At 35.2% G+C, this 13,870-nt stretch overlaps 1 pseudogene; it reads left to right on the forward strand.

Moving 5' to 3' along the window:
- Positions 1-6,529, forward strand: LOC124089787 (mediator of RNA polymerase II transcription subunit 28-like; annotated as a pseudogene).
- The last annotated feature ends 7,341 nt before the right edge of the window (positions 6,530-13,870 follow it).

The raw sequence follows: 13,870 nt of genomic DNA on the forward strand, positions 1-13,870 counted from the left end.
ATGGGACTAGTGAAATCACAAACATGGCCCACCAAACTCAAGTTTGTGAGAGTGGACTCACATTTTAGACAAAGAATCTCCTTTTCTGGACAGGTATAGTGTAACTTACAAATAGGAAAAATTTCCTGCTGGTAAAATCTGGGGTCCAATGATGAAATCCATACTTGATTAGTTATTAATTAATCAAAATGACCAAAATTATGAAACCAAGAACTAGAACTTCCATAGGTAAATATCACTGATGAAATGTATAAACTTATAATAAAGGGCTATGAAATTCAGTCACATTATTTCTCTTTGGGATATGTAATAAATGAAAATTCTTAATGTAATGTAGCATTTACTATATGAATCTCCTTGCTCACCCGTTTCAGAAAATACTATTTCTGCCCTTATCCAGTTAGCATCAGAATTTTTAGTTTCTCACAAGTGACTCCCAGTTTATGGCTGCCAGTGCCTTCTTTATATCTATTCTTCTACTTAGAAATAAGTGAATAAATGGTTCAAATTCTAGGTGTAGATATTATTATAGCATGCATTTCATGGTTATTGTTGTATTGTTTTAATATGTAATGTATATAATTTTAAAACAAAGCAAAGAAAATACTGATTTTATTCATAGTAAGAATTGACTTTGAAGAGTACAGTGGCACATGCCTATAATCCCCGTGGTTCGGGAGGTGGAGACAGGAGGATCACGAGTTGAAAGTCAGCCTCAGCAAAAGGGCAGCACTAAACAACTCAGTGAGACCTTGTCTCTAAAAACAATACAAAATAGGGCTAGGGATGTGGCTCAGTGGTTTGTGGGGACAAGTGCATGGAGCATTGCATACATGGCATATGTTAAGGGCATCTGAGTGGCAGGCTACTCCCCTAGTGCTAGGCATGTGAGTGGCAGGCAGCTTACCCCGTAGGCACAGCCCTGGGCATGAGAGCCACCTTCCACTCCTCAATTGGTCACTGCAAGGACACTCAGCAGACATTGCATTGGTGGCTGCCTGTAATCTGCTTAGCTACTCTCTGAATATATATATATATATATATATATATATATATATATATATATATATATATATATATATATGATAACTGTGCAATAAAATCAGACCTGCTTCCTGCATGGTCTCCAGGGGTCTTGATTAGAGACTCGGCAGCCACACTCTTCTCTACCCTGTTCCATAGACCTCCTCACTGGACAAGAGAGAGCCCATGCAGCAGTTGAGTGTCCCTTAATTCAATCCCCAGTACCAAAAAAAATGATTTATCAGCTTTATAATTCTTTTATTTTCCTCAAAAAGAAATATTTCATGTGGGTTTTCATACCTGATCATTTCTGGGGGTAATAGTAAAGTTATTAGCTAATTTGGAGGGATAAATGTGTCAGATATCTTATAACATATTTTAAATGGATTACTTAATGGTCACTGCCACATGTGAAGGAGGCACTACTATTAGTTCCATTTCTGAGAAGCTGAAGCATAGAGAAATGCTTTATTCAGGGAGGAGGAGAGTGAGCACAACGAAGCACTCTAGCCTTAAGCCAGGTGAAAAGGGGAAACCCGCCCTTTTAAATTCACTCCTGTAATTTTGGTTCCAGATGTAGTAAGTGATGATTGTAGTTATTAAAAACTTCCTGCCTGGAAAGATATTCTTTAAAAAATGAAAACCTCCCTGGTCTTAATAGAAATGCTACAAAGTTTCAAAAATAAATGAGTTATGAGCACGTGAGGATCCAAATGGAAGAAAAGCCTTGTGGTAAACTTAGTTGCAACACTAAAGGCATTTGTTCATGTTGATTTCTGTCCTCTTTGTTTTCCATATCAATTATCAAATACTGTTTCTTCCTTAGATGCTTCTGGTGGATGAAAAAGGCATTCCCATTCCCCAAAAATTCATCTTCATCTCTGCAAGTGAAGTCAATTATCTTTACAGGGCAACTACTAATGAATAGGATCTTGTACTGTTTTCAATCAATACCATTAACATCGTAACCAATTAACTTTTTATTATGATAAGTAAAAATATAAGTAAATCCTCTGAGGACAAAAAGAGACAAAATATTTAAAGCACACGCTGCATTTGAGAGATATAAGAAGTCAAAACTTTAAGGTTAGAAATTTGAAGATAATTGAATTTCATAAAAATTAATTAAGGCATTAGGAAAGGATATTATCAAAGTGAGTGATAATTTTATTAGCATTATTTGTACAGTTTTATATGTTGTGCAAACATAAATCCTATTTCCTTTGGGTCCTGAATAATATCAGCTGCTTCAATCATTCATATAATTTATGCTATACATTTTCACAACTATTTCAGCATTTTTAAAGTGATAATACAGACACACACCCAAGTATATATTTCCTAATGATGGTGATCAAAATATTTCTACAGCTCAAAGTTTTCTTGCTTGTTATCACAAACAAAAAGTGTTAAAAAAACTACAATTTGTTGATTCTTGCTTAAAAGTATTTAAATTCTTTCTATTAAATTATAGCTATATAAAAATTATATATATATATATATATATATATATATATATATATATATATAGAGAGAGAGAGAGAGAGAGAGAGAGAGAGAGAGAGAAAGATGGTAAATGTTTTCCATGTGATGAATACCTGCTCCTCCCTAGGACTGAAAAGATGAAAAGATAAATAAGCAGAGTTCCTACACATGAAATAGTTGACATATCCATGAAGTTAACTGACCTGTAAATTATTATTATAATGTATCTAAGTGTATAGTTTTAAACAAACACACTTTATTATGGGATAAAATAGATTAGTCCATAAAATATGCCAAATAAATTTAGAATAAAATATTAGTGCACCAGGAAAAGATCTAGGGAACAGTGACTTTAGGGAATATGGAATCATGTGCTAAACATCTGAAAAGGTTTAAATTCCAGGAACTAAATAGGCCTTAAAAGTTGGAAATCATAATAATGAAAAGAAGCATGAATGCTAATTTTCTGAGAATTATTTATAAGCAATTATGAGATCAGTAAGATAATGTATTATATCTATCTATATATAGAATTTTAATTAAAAAAATTTACATGAGATTTCAGTTATCTGACAATACTTTTTTCTGCTCATTTGGATGATTTATTCTTTCCATTTGAACATCTTGGTTCCTCTGGCTCTGAAAAGTAGAAGGAAAAAAATATATCAAAGCAATGATGAGTCAGCAGAATCAGGGTAAAGGAGAAAAATCTGTGAATGACTTCCTTTTAATATCTTCAACATGGTGATTCTGATAACTTGGGTATTTGGTGGTCAGTGGGGATGAGGGAGACTGATAGAGTAGAAGAAACATATTTTTAACTATTAATTTTGATAAGAAACTAAGTAAAGAATTTCAAGATAATTTTGTCTTTTTGCTTTTATGTTATATCAGGTCTATCACCAGCAACCTAACATATGTTTTAACTATATAAGAAGAACACCAGGGAGGTCAGAGTATGCAAGGCATATTTTCTCCTTAAGTGGGAGTTACCTTGACCTGAGCCTGTGGCTGGTACCCTGCCCTGTGGCCAAAAACAGAATATCAAGGCACACTATACACTGGATGGACAAGCCACGGGGAAGTTCAAAAACTCATTTTCTATTACCTGGTAAGAATAAGGCAATGGAATGTATTTGGGTCTTATCAGTAGACAGAAAGTGGTCAATGAGTCTAAGAATGTCACAACAAATTATTACCCACAAGTAATTCTCATCCATGCTCTCTTGATTCTTTTTATCAGGTTAATTCCCTGCAGCAGACTCAACAAATAAAAGCAGGTCAAAGTCAAAGAGGTAAAGTCTCTTTTCTGTTGATTTTTCACTTCAGATCATGGCTGAGGGAAGTATCATCAGATCAGGGACCCATGCTCTGTCTGTAAAGTAAGGAGACAGTGAGTACCCTCAAACCCATCTCCCAATTTCTTCCCTAACATATCTATTCTTACCCCTCAGTGACAGTTCACAAATGAGGAAATTATTTTTATTATTCCTTTATAACAAGAAGGAAGACAATAAGGAAAATAAAGAACTTCCTTATGATTCTTTGGCATCTATAAATTCAACAATGGTCCATATATATGTTTGATTGGCTACTGGGTATCAGAAACTGTTTTAAATTACACTATTTTTTTCACTTTAGTTCATCTCTTTTTTTGACAGTAAAATAAAAACCTTTTTTTAAAATATAAGCTTCTTTCCATTTTCTCCCTGAAAATAAATATATACTATTCATCTTACTATTGCAGATAAGGAAAGACAACTAATATGGAAAATTGGAAGAATGGTGATAGATTTTTTTTTCTTTTCTGTAACAGAACTTTAGGGTTTACTTCATGAATAATTTGGGGTAAGGAAACCAAGATTGTTTACTATTCTAATTTAATCCATGTGAAGGATTAGACCACTGAATAGAGAACCCATGAACATTCTAGTAATTAAAACCTAACCAAAGGCAAACATTTTGTCAGCCTCCACCTCACCACAGAGCTAAATTTAATAACTATTTGAATTTGTTCTGTGTCTAATGTTTTATTTTTATGGTTCCTCTCCTACCAAGTTGGAAAATAAAATATCAACTATTTATCAGAAAACAATTTTAATTATATTTTGTAATTATTATTAATTATGCAATTGCTCTTCACTTCAGAATCATTGAAAAGCCCAACTCTCTGTAATTAAAGAACAAATTTGTTCACCACTTATTTAATTTTGACTTTTTAATTGCTCAACTTGGATTGGCTCCCATTCTTACCTTTTTTTACACTATTCTACACAGCATCCAAATTTCTAATTTCAGAACGATTTTTAAAGTCTGTTTAAAATTCAGAATACAGATTTTAAATAACAAATCCTTCACAAATGTCAGTAATAAAGGGCTTAATTTCTTTAAATTATTCTTTGCAAAAAAGATGTCTACTCTAACTTCTCTTTCTGATTTTATGACATTTCAGTCTACTCCACTTTCTGTTTAGCTAAAGACACAGAAATGGAAGACCTGAAATTTCCCTCCTTTTAGATGGGAAATTTATTTCTTTTTCAAGGTCAGAACTAAAACTTGATCTATCTAATTGGACAATGATAAGAATGATATAGCACTGCCTAAGTGACATTAGAAAAACCCCAACCTTAGAGTTTTGCTGCATAAGCACCTCACAGTAAAAAAACATTGTTAAAGTAAAATTTACATAGGGTTGAAAAGAATCCCTATTATCCAGAGAGTTAAACAGTTTTTAACTGAGCATCACCAACAGCAGGGCTTTAAGACACTTTTGAAAAAATAAATTTTATCTGTATATATTTAAGGTATACAAAATTATGTTATGGGATAATGTAGATAACAAAATGGTTACTACAGAGATGGAAATTAGTATATATATTATCTCACCTGCTCCTTCATTTTATTGTGTATATACCAAGGGCAGCTACAACCTACTCAGTAGAAATACAAAATACAGTATAACATTAATAACTATAATATTTATGCTGTACATTAGAGAATTTCATCCTAATAAAATACTTTATAAGATTTCCCGAAGGATATTAGACTTAATTTTTAAATACTTATAGTCAAAAAGGAAAATAAGTTGTAATTCCTTTATGATTATAATGTCCTTGTCCTATTTATTTTTAATTTGAACAATGTCTAAAGATTCTATTTTTCTGTGTGTATTCTAATTGTACCAAGAATATGTGACAGGAGAACTTGGAAGCACAGACTTTGAAGGCTTCCAACTGGGTATCTGAGTATAGGATATGGAGATAAAAAGGGAACGTATGGAACAAATGACAGATTGTTTTTTGTCCTTCTTTTGTGAACCAATAATCCAAAGTCTTTTTTATCATTAAACAAATTCCTTAGTTTTTCTTTTTTTAATTACTTTTATTCAACTAAATGTAGGTCATAAAGTCAAGTCAGCATTGAAACTTAACAGAAATACTGAACTGGCACCACTCTGTGCAGGTGCAGTGGGAGGCCTGCCATCCCAGATTAGGCGGCTCTGCTGGGAGGTATATTCTCTGGACAGCCAGCAGTCATGCAACCTCCGCTGGGACTCCCTGGTTAGGCTTTGCTTCATCAGGCAGTGCAGGTCCCGATGCGAACTTCTACCAGAACTTTGGTAGACGAGTTGGAGACTTCATTCCACGCTTGCTTTGTTTCTCTCCTGAGTTAGGATTATGTCAATGGCATCGATCAGGAAGAAATTGGAACTGGTGTTGATCAGTGTATCCAGAAGTTTCTGGATATTGCAAGACAGAATGCTTTTTTTCTACAAAAAAAGATTGTAGCTCTCTGTCCAGAAACCACAGCAAGCTATCAAAGAGGACGTCTCAGATCTAAGGAATGAGTTGCAGTGGAAAGATGTAATGGTGCAGAAGTACTTGACACAGCTGAAGCATTGGCAGCAGGTGCTAGAGGACATCAGTGTGCAGCACAAAAAGCCAGCCAAGTCCCTTAGGTATCCTTGGCCTATCTGGAGCAGGCATCTTCCAAAATCCTTGCACCTCTGAAGCAGACCTGAGAGAGGTCTGGCCTACAACCGTAGCCTTCTGCAAACAGTTTCTCCAAACCTCTCTGTGTAGACATGGCATTTTAGAAAAACTATCTGCCAGAGAATGAGTTGTTGTTAATTTTATTCACACTGAAAAATTTCCCCAATTTTTATGACCTGTTAAGTACTTGAGTACTTTATAAAATGCCAATAGCTTGCTAAACAAAGTGAGGTTTCATTGTTTGTTTTGTCCACAGCAAAGTTTAGACTATTAGTTTGATGCACAGATTTTTTTCTTGTTTTTAAAATTTTATATAGCTTTTATCCAGTTGTTAGTTTGTTGTGATCTGAGGGGGGGATATTAAAATACTCCTAGAATCATGGGAGAAGGAATTTGGTTTTAGGCCTTAGAGAAAAATATGTAAATTTGCTGTTTCAAGACTTTGAACTACCTCAAGAAGCGGAATCTAGTGCAACATTTATAATGCTTCCATAGCAGTACAGAGTGCAGATATTTTGTAAATCTGTCAGAAAAAAGGATTAAGATAGGCTAGGTTAGCATAGTAATATTACAGTAGACCCTCAAGTTGATGCTGCCTTTGTTATGTGTTGTGTGATGTTTGCTGTTTTAAGCTAGCTGTATTAGGAGCTACTTCACCTCCAAAGAGAGCATGTGGATCCTCTGTGGGGAAGGTGTTTTGCCCTCTTGTTAGTAGAGGTTTTCTTTTCTCTGTTTCATGCATCTCACAGATTATATCACTTCAGCCAGGACAAACACTCCTTCACTGCCTTCTGAATAGTCAGTATGTCTGTGGCTGTGTCTTGTTTCATTTTGTCCATTCCAACACTGAAGATTTCTCCCAATGCGTCTCAGTATCCACTCATGTTCCTGGTGTGGCCTGGATGCCACCTGGTCCACAAAGCGTCCACTCCATTCCAGGGCACAGGACTTTTATTCCTTTCACTTTCTTGTGAATTAGTGAGCTGTATCTGTTTCTGTGCTCCTTGCTGCATTATATACTCATGGGAAATAGGCATTACTTCCCTTGAATATACAGGAACATGTATTTTATATGATACTTTGTACTCACTTTGTATACACATATTACTCATTTTGTTTGTGAGCTGTGAGGTTGATACTTGGTTTGTGGACCTATGACCTCTGATAACCAGCCTAAAGCCAGCATATTTCCCCTTGGTTGGAATATATAGGTCAAAACAGTTATTTTTTACTCATAAGGGTTTTAGCCAGGTCATCTCATGCTAGTTAGAAGCTCTGATTGGCAGCTTTAGGTTTCTTGATTAAAAACCTAAATAAACACCCAGCATGATGGCACACACCTATAATCCCAGAGGCTCAGGAGGTCGAGGCAGGAGGATCACATATTCAAAGCCAGCCTCAGCAAAAGCCAGGTGCTAAGCAACTCAGTGAGATCCTTTCTCTAAATAAAATACAAAATAGGGCTGGGGATGTGGCTCAGTGGTTGAATGCCCCTGAGTTCAATCCCTGATATGCCCCACCGGCACCCCACGCCAAATAAATTAAGTTGAGGCAGTCTTTCAATGATGAAAGTGTTTTTAGTTAAAAAATCAGAAACTGTTCTAATTGGTACTTAATGAAAATGTTTTCAATGAATACATATACAACTTATTGTCATTTCTTTATATTAATTCAGAAGTTATCTGTCAAATAACGATTTTTAAATATTGTCAAAAAACTCAGAAATGTTGCATCAGGCCTTTTGTTTATCCTAATTTTAATTTAAATAATTTGTTAATTTATTTCTCTTAATTTAAATTTTAATATGCTTTTAAAAATGCTATCAGAGTACTTACTATCTAACATTTCTGGTAGACATACATTAATAGGACTTGTAAGAGCTTAAAACTGCAATGAAAAGTCGAAGATCTACATATTCTCTTAGGAAATCTAATGACAATATTTGTTTTTCTTTTTCTTTTTTTTAAATTACACAATGGCCTGGAAAGCATTACAATTCTTACTACACATATAGGGCACAATTTTTCATATCTATGTATATAAAGTATGTTGATGCCAATTTATGCCTTTTTACATGTACTTTGTTGTTGTTATTTTGCATTATAATTCTTAATACATATATATACCACAATTTTTGTATCTCTGTTTGTATATAAAGTATGTTGACACTCAATTTGAGTCTTTATACATGTACTTTGATTACTATGATGTCCATCACACTCCCATCATCCTTGCTAATCCCTTACCCCCTCCTTTTCCCTCCCAACTCCTCTGCCCTATCTAGAATTTATCTATTTCTCCCATGCTCTCCCTCCCTACCCCACTATGAGTCAGCCTCCTTATATCAGAGAAAACATTCGGCATTGTTTTTTTTTTTTTTTTTTTTTTTTAGGATTGGCTGTTTTGGTGTGAATATCATGCTGTTGTTGTTACTATTGCTCTGTAGTATAGTTTAAGTTCTGGTATAGTGATACCACCTGTTTCACTCTTCCTGTTTATGATTGCTTTAACTATTCTGGGTCTCTTATTTTTCCAGATAATTTTCATGATTATTTTTTCTATTTCTATGAGGAATGTCATTGGGATTTTGATTGGAATTACATTAAATAGGTATAGTGCTTTTGGAAGTATGTTCATTTTGATAATATTAATTCTGCCTATTCAAGATCAAGGTAGATCCTTCCATCTTCTAAGGTCTTCTTTGATTTCTTTATTTAGGGTTCTGTAGTTTTCATCGTATAGATCTTTCACCTATTTTATTAAGTTGATTCCCAAATATCTTATTTTTTGAGGTTATTGTGAATGGGGTAGTTTTCCTCATTTCCTTCTAAGAGGATTTGTCACTGATATACAGAAATGCTTTTGATTTATGGGTCCTGATACTTTGCTGAATTCATTTACTAGTTCTATAAGTTTTCTGGTGGAGTTTTTTTGTTTTGTTTTGTTTTGTTTTGTTTTGTGTGTGTGTGTGTGGTGGGGAGGTGGTCTTCTAGGTATAGAATCATATCATCAGCAAATAGAGCTAATTTAATTTCTTCTTTTCCTGTACATATCCCTTTAATTTCTTTCATCTGTCTAATTGCTCTAGCCAGTGTTTCAAGAACTATGTTGAATAGAAGTGGTGAAAGAGGACATCCCTGTCTTGTTCCAGATTTTACAAGGAATGCCTTCAGTTTTTCTCTGTTTAGAATGATGTTGGCCTGAGGCTTAGTGTAGATAGCCTATTCAATGTTGAGATATGTTCCTGTTATCCCTGGTTTTTCTAGTGTTTTTAACATAAATGGGTGCTGTATTTTGTCAAATGTTTTTTCTGCATCTATCAGATGATCATATGATTCTTATCTTAAGTCTATTGATGTGATGAATTACATTTATTGGTATCTGTATGTTGAACCAACTTACATCCTTGATTTGAATTCCACTTGATCATGTTACACAATCTTTTTGATATGCTTTTGTCTTCAATTTTCCAGAATTGTATTGAGAACTTTTGTATGTATGTTCATTAGAGATATTGGTCTGAAGTTTTCTTTCTTTCATGTGTCTTTCATGGGTCTTTCATGGTTTTGGAATCAGGGCGATATTGGCTTCATAGAATGAGTTTGGAAGTACTGTCTGTTTTTCTATTTCCTTAAATAAATTGAAGCATATTGGTATTAGTTCTTCTTTGCAGGTCATGTAGAATTCAGCTGTGTATCCATCCTGGCCTGGGCTTTTTTTGGTTTTTAGAATTCTATGGCTTCTTCTACTTCCTCACTTGATATTGGTCTGTTTAAGTTGTGAATGTCTTCCTGATTCAATCTGGGCAGATCATAAATCTTAAGGAATTTATTGATGCCTTCAATGTCTTCTATTTTATTGGAGTATAAGGTTTCAAAATTCTAATTATCTTCTGTATTTCTGTAGTGTCTGTTGTGATATTACCTCTTTCACCATGTATGCTGGTAATTTGAGTTCTCTCTCCTCTTCATTAGTGTGGCTAAGGGTCTGTCAATTTTATTTATTTTTTCAAAGAATCAACTTTTTGTTTTGTCAATTTTTTTCAGTTTTTTTTCTTTTGTTTTGGTTTAATTGATGTCAACTCTAATTTTAAATATTTCTTGACTTCTACTGCTTTTGCTGCTGGTTTGTTCTTCTTTCTCTATGGCTTTGAGATGTAGCCTGAGTTCATTTATTTGTGGATTTTTTTCTTCTTTTAAGGAATGAACTCCATGCAATGAGTTTTCCTCTTAGTACTGCTTTCATAGTGTCACAGAGATTTCGATATATTGTGTCTGTATTCTCATTTACCTCTAAGAATTTTTAATCTCCTCCTTAATGTCTTATGTAACCCATTGTTCATTCAGTAGCATATTGTTCAGTCTCCATGTGTTGCAGAAATTTTTATTCTTTATTTTGTCATTGATTTACATTTTTTTTCCATTATGATCTGATAAAATGCATGGTAATATACCTACTTTTTTGTATTTGCTAAGAGTTTCCCTATGGCATAGTATATGGTCTATTTTTGAGAAGGATCCATGTGCTGCTGAGAAGAAAGTGTATCTGCTTGATGCTGGTTAATATATTTTATATATGTCAGTTAAGTCTAAGTTATTAATTGTGTTATTGAGCTCTGTAGTTTCTTTATTTGACTTTTGTTTGGAAGATCTCTCCAGTGGTGAGACAGGTGTGTTAAAGTCATCCAAGATTATTGTGTTGTGGTCAATTTGACTCTTGAACTTGAGAAGAGCTTGTATGATGAACACAGCTGCACCATTGTTTGGGGCATAAGTATTTATGATTGTTATGTCTTGTAGGTGTATGGTTCTCTTGAGCAGTATGTAATGTCTATCTTCAACCTTTTGGATTAACTTTGGCTTGAAGTCTGCTTTATTTGATGTGAGTATGGAAACCCCTGCTTGCTTCTGCAGTCCATATGAGTGGTATGATTTTTCCCAACCTTTCACCTTCAGTGTGTTGTATATCTGTTCCTATCAGATGAGTCTCCTTGAGGAAGCATATTTTGGGGTCTTTTTTAAAAATCCAATCTGCTAGCCTATGTCTCTTTATTGGTGAGTTTAAGCCATTAATATTCAGGGTTACTATTGAGACATGGTTTGTATTTCCAGCCATATTTGTTTATTTTTGTTATTTAACTTGACTTGGTTTTCCTCTTTGATTAGTTTTTCCTTTAGGGTAATTCCTCCCTCTGCTGATTTTCACTGTTGTTTTTTGTTCTTCTTCATGGAATATTTTCCAAGGATGTTTTGTAGTGCCCATTTTCTAGCTATAAAATTCTTTTAACTTTTGTTTATCATGGGAGGTTTTTATTTCATCTTCAAATCTAAAGCTTAATTTTCTGGATACAAAATTCTTGGTTGGCACCCATTATCTTTCAGAGCTTGATATATGTTGTTCCAGGATCTAATAACTTTCAGGGTCTGTGTTGAAAAATCTGCTGTTACCCTAATTGGTTTTCCCCTATTTGTAATCTGATTTCTTTCTTTCTCAGCTTTTAGACATTAGTATTACTATGTGTATATATATATATATATATATATATGACTGCATGACCAATGTGATTCTGCATTATATATATATATATATATATATATATATATATATAGAGAGAGAGAGAGAGAGAGAGAGAGAGAGAGAGAGAGAGAGATTCTCTATCTCCCTGTTGAGGTCATCTTTTGCTTCTTGGATTTGTTTATGTAGCTCATTGTCAAAATGATCTTTCACTGCCTGTATTTTCTCTATTTTATCTTCCTTGAGTTCACAGAACATTTTAACCATGTACCTCCTGAACTCCTTCTCTGTAATTCCTTCTTCTGTGGCTGCCAATGATTCTAATCATGTGTGGTGTCTTGATTTGTTTAGGACCCTTTCTTCCCTTGTCTTTACATGTTGCTTGTGTGTGTTCCTTTCCAGCTCTGTGAGTCTGGAGTATTATTGCTTTTTATCATACAGGTTTGTAGTGCTCTTGTAGGGTTCTAAGATGTCACCTTTGTAGGGAGGGACAATGTTAACAGATCCCAATTTCAACAATATACCACTTATGAACAATTTGTTGTTATTAAGACATTTACAGTTTAGTCTCAATGTACAGAAATGTTGTATTCAATTATTATCTAAAATATAATCAGTAATTTTGTAAAAAGATTTACAGTTTCTGAAGGTGGACATTGAACTGAGGGTGGGGTGTAGGATGATATACTGAGGAAATAGGATGAGATGATATAAAGTTAATATATCTTAGGAAGTATGAAAGAGAAATCTAATGAAGAGGGTTAGTAGCAAGAGAATAGACAGGAAGTAATTTAGGGTAGACAAGTACATGGGAAGACAGAGTACATAAAACAAACACACATATGTATTCAGAAAAATACAGGATGTTAAAATAGTAAAATTTGGAGGGGAAAAGAAAAATGAAAGAAGAAAAAAGGGCATATACAACACTTCTATATTATATTATTCAGGTGACTCAGTCCTCAAAATCCTATTTCATGCAAAGTTCTTGGTTTCACATATATTGGGGATGTGAGGGCCAGGGAATAGAGGAGTAGAAGAGAAAGAGAAACAAATACTCCAAGAAAGAAACCAGTGTTCTTGCTAGTTTTAGAGATCTGTATCTTTCCTACTTCTCTTCTCATCCAATAGGTGGCGTTGTCTATTGTAAACTGGTTTCTCTGCCCTCAGGATATTGTAGGTAACCAGGGTGGGAAGATTTGTCCTGGTGTAGGGCACCTGGAAACAGGGAGTGCCACCTGCCAGTCCCTGCAGGGAGACTGCACCTCACGGGTCTCTTTCTGGGACCACTGATATGTCTGGGGTGCCCAGTACTATCTCCCTATCTTGCCTGGATATTTCCCAGGTCCTGGTCTCTCTGTTAGGCTCCAAACATTAGCCCCATCTCCCTCTCCCTTAGCAGTTCCCAATTGGGGAACTTCTCACACCGGGGCTTCGGGGGTGGCTCCCTGGTCACACTGCACACCTGTGTTGAGCAACTACTGTCTTGGGTTACCACCGCTGGGGAAAGGGGGAGGTTGCAAACCTGGTACCTGGCTGCTGGAGATCTGATCTGGGAGCTGCCCCCACCTAATATGGTGAGAATGTTGAGCCAAGGTGGAGGCAGTCTGCTTCCAGCACCGGCTGGGGTGTCTGGTAAGGTGGGGGAAGCGGGTGATGACATTGTTCTGTGGGTAGGTAGTAGCTGAGTGACTGCATGGGAGGTGAGTGAAGTCTAAGAGTTCTGCAGAGGTGCTGATAGGTGATTCTGCTAAGGTACTAGCCAGCCCTAAATGGGATAGAACTTCAGGCTTTGGGTTTTGGGAGGCAGGAGTCCAGGAGTCCTACTTGAAAGCTGAGGCCCAGCCCTGTGCAGA

This window comes from Marmota monax, unplaced genomic scaffold, assembly GCF_021218885.2.
Source record: "Marmota monax isolate L192 unplaced genomic scaffold, Marmota_monax_Labrador192_F-V1.1 WCK01_AAM20220418_F8-fsc00449, whole genome shotgun sequence".
NCBI lineage: Eukaryota > Metazoa > Chordata > Mammalia > Rodentia > Sciuridae > Marmota > Marmota monax.